Below are 4023 nucleotides of genomic sequence, written 5' to 3'. Positions count from 1 at the left end.
CTACTCAGAACATGTACTTCCTTTTTCAACTTCAAAGTGAAGAATCTGCCAGAATTTAGTATGAATGGGTGGAGCTTCTGGACATGGCCTGAAATGTCCATTGGCAAGGGCACTAATATGAGCCCTGGCTGCAACTCTAGTTTGGACTCTTTCTTCCTCGTCTTTGAATGCTTCTTCATACACAGGTGTGTTGGCACTAGGGACAGTATTATGGATCTTAGCCAAAAGCTCAAGGACTTTCATTATGTTAGTTTCAGCATGGGCTCTTGGGCCCCACAAGAATTCATGGTGTGGATGATCACTGTCAGGTATTTTCTGGTGCTCTAGGTACTTTTCTATTACTAAATCTTTGATGATGAGCTTCCTGAGATTCCCCCAAAATGAAGTGTTTTCCTCATCATATTTAGCAGTTCCCAGACTTTTTCCTCCCTTGCACAGTTGCCCTTTGTGAAGTGCACTCCCAGAATAGTCATCAGCAGACCGGTATTGGGCATAATATGGTCATCAGTCAGCCTTTCTTCAGAGCTTGGTTCAAGTTTGTTGAACAGGACATAGATGTTCCTGTTGAGATCCTTCAAGTCAAGGCCAAAGACGAGCCCCAGGTGCTGAGAAGCTTTCCTTGGGATGTTAGAGAAGCAGTTCTTGTGTATTTATGCTTATTTCTTACCATTTCTGTCTTGGTAATGGGCTCCCTCATTCAATACTTATACGGTAAGTAATGACCAACATGACTACTTTCATGATTAGAGGACATCTGGGATGTTGTTAGTTGCTTCTTGGTCTTGTGTGTATCTTGTCCTTTCCTCCACAATGTTGTTTATACCTTCAGGAGGTCGTGTGTCAAAATAACTGCAACTGTAGTGATGGGGATTCAGGTTCTCCTAGGAATTGGGGGATTGTTAAGGGTCCCAACAAGTGAGCCATTGGGATTACCCTTGAAAGGAGCAGAGGAGAAATAAGGATATTCATCTTCCCTTGCTATAATAACCCAAGTATTCTCTAGATCTTTGAGGTTTTCTCAGGCCTGATGGTGTTTTTTTCCTAGCATTGAGTTTGCTTTTCTGACCCCAAGACATGATTCTTCTCAGGTACAAGAGGCAGAAGAGTAGGTGACCTGTTGATATAGAGAAGAAAGAATGACATATTTTTGCCCATTTGCCAGATACGAATTTAGTTTTATACATGGCTATTTCACAAGTTTTCTTGTGTGTGCTATTTAAACACAAAAGCCCCCAAATCCCCGATCTATTTAGTTGCTGCCTGTGAAATAATTAAATTGTCTTAGGTTTCTACCTAATGATCTACCAGGGACTTGCTTGGGGTGGGCAGCAAGGCCTGGGAAGTTCAGGTTTTGTAGAGGCCCATTAGTTATGGGCAGGGGTATGTCTCTTTGCTCACATTTAGTGCCATCATCTTGATTTCTGCAGGTTCTAGAATTTCTCTACTCAACTGCTTTGTTCTTGTCCCTCATTTCCGTGCCTCCATCTCCCTCCTATCCTAGAGAATCAATGGAAAGGAGCCTTCATTTGACCTTATCTGTCTTGTAACAGCAGGATGACAGTAATGGAGGAGCTCTGAGTAACTCTATCATAGAAAGTTAAGGTTCTTAGACAGGTGTGGTGTGGTGGTGCACGCCTGTAATCCCAGCACTCGGGAGGCAGCAGGACGATCTCTGTGTGTTCGAGAGCAGCCTGGGTTACATAGTGAATTCCAAGTCAGCCTCAACTACGTAGTGAGACCCTGTCTCAAAAACTATTAATTCAGGGTCTTCATTTTGGCTTCAGTTAGGCCCTGGGCCCCCACGTTCTATTACTTTGAGACCTGTCCCACCAGAGAAAGGACCCTCATCCCTCAATTCTAAACAAAGAAGTTAAAGGTATCACCCTTACATATATGTTCCTCACAGACCTTGTAGTTTAGAGCATGAGTACTACGGTGGCTGCCCCTTTTGATCTGGAGCGGATAGTTCCCTCTGAAATAGAGATCTTTTCAATGAGTACTCTTATTATGTCTTAGGACTCTTTCTCTGCGGATTTAAGGCTGACTCTCTCTTCCAATACCCTTACCTCAGTGAGTTTTCACCAAGAGAAATCGGTGTGTTTCCATCAGAACATGTGAGAAATCTGTAGGCCCTCTGTGTTTTGGAGAGGAGGTCTTCTAAAACATCATTCAAAGTCCTTGCATTATCTCCTGTAAGAGCCTGGGGACAGTTTTTCTGACAGCCAAAAGCCTGTGTTCTATCCAGTGAATTTCACCTGGAGCCTCCCTGAACTTACATGAGGGGCAGAACTCTGTAGAAACTCTTCTCTTTGGTTCTCTTTGGGGAGGTGATTACTTCATATTTCAACTGGAGTCCTTTCCTTTGCTTCTCATAGCCTAAAACTCATTCTCTTGGCCTGAGGCTGTAACCCTGGTTTTATATTATGGTCCCTCCTTCAATCTACAAAGAAGGAAATCAGAGTGTGCCAAATTAGGTGTTATTTGCCCGGATCTGTTACTACTGAAGCAAATGGTGGGGCTCTACGGAGATTCCTCTCCTAGGTAGTTGATACCCCTCACCTCACAAAGGGTCTTTATCTTGCCTTTTGGAAGAACCTGGGTCTCCTCTGATGACATAACACAATCTTCATCACATCCTTTTATTTCTCATCCCTTCCTTCCTCTTTCCTTCTTCTTCCTCAACTTCCCTCTATTTTCTGAGATACCAAATGTGGATTCTTTTCATCTTCATCCACTTTTACCACAGGTCTCTGATTCTTCACATCATAAGCTGGTTTCTGGGATGTCCTGTTGATATTATATGGATTGTCCACTCTGATCTTCACCTTCACTGCTGGAAGTCCAGGGACTCCGTCTTCCGCTTGCCTGATGGTGAAGCTTAGTAGCCTAGTTCAATACTGTCCCTTCTCTGAGTTCTATGATTTTAAAGTGTACTATATCAGGCAATCCCTATTCAGAGACTTCCAAGGCTCACACAAGGATTGTGATTCTGCTGACTTTTCTCTTTTCTGATGTAGGTGGTACCCTCAAAACTTACTCAATCTCTTTTCCTTAATCCCATACCCGCCCTTGAACACTTCCTTAGCTCTCTCTTCTGCGGACATAATAGTGGCTCATCTCACAGAAATACCTTGACTTATCTGAGAAGTCAGTGGCAGAGAGTGGGGAAGCCAGTGCATGCCCCCTGTATATAGTACCTCTGTTATGGCTGGAGTCTTAAATGTTCCCCAAAGGCTCATGTGTTGAAGATTTAATCCCAGGAGTGGCAGTGGTGTTCAGAGATGAGGTTTTGATGAAGAGATGTTCAGAGGTAAGGTTTTATGGTATCATGAAGGTTTGACCTCATGAACAGATTGCTCTATTGATGCATTTATAGCCAAATGGTCTATTGGCAGGGATGGAAACTTTAAGAGTTAAAACCTAGTGGAAAGAAGTGAAGTCACAACTAATGTCATTTCTCTCTCTCTCTCTCTCTCTCTCTCTCTCTCTCTCTCTCTCACTCTCTCTCTCTCTCTCCTCTTTCTCCCCTTGTCTTCTCCCTCTATGACAGTGATGGGGCCAAGTGACCATGGACTGAAGCTTCTGACCCTGAGCCAAATTAACTCTCCTCCTTTCAGTTGTTTACCTCAGATATTCTGTCACCACAATGAAAAGCTGACAGCCTCTCAGGGATAAAATCAGGGTGTGGCCCTTAAGGGTGTAGAGGTGACCTATGTTTTGTGGAGGTAGGAGGTCCCTGACAGAACTCACACAGACGTCTTTCATGGACTCTTGTGTGGCCTGAAACTCCTCCCTGTTCCGAAATGAATCACTAAAATGTTGAGCCAAGGTCTTCCTTCCCAATGACCTCGCTCCTCACCCCCATATCCTCAGTCTTCAGAGGGTGGAATGAGGTGGTACTTGAGCCTAACATCTGGGCAGGGGCTTAAAAGTACTAACAGCAGATACCTGGCTTTGGGGTTAGCAGTCTGTACCGGGGTGGGTGGTTCTCTCAGAGTTTCCTCAGGGTTTTCGCTTTTACTT

General features: G+C 44.0%; 1 pseudogene; it reads right to left on the bottom strand.

Annotated features, from left to right (window-relative positions):
- On the bottom strand, window positions 1-3765 carry LOC104854691 (annotated as a pseudogene).
- Window positions 3766-4023: the final 258 nt, after the last annotated feature.

This window comes from Fukomys damarensis, unplaced genomic scaffold (assembly GCF_012274545.1).
Source record: "Fukomys damarensis isolate Sample0158 unplaced genomic scaffold, DMR_v1.0_HiC HiC_scaffold_39, whole genome shotgun sequence".
Taxonomy (NCBI): domain Eukaryota; kingdom Metazoa; phylum Chordata; class Mammalia; order Rodentia; family Bathyergidae; genus Fukomys; species Fukomys damarensis.
Note: the sequence above shows the minus strand (reverse complement) of the source record. Positions and strands in the feature narration are given on the sequence as shown.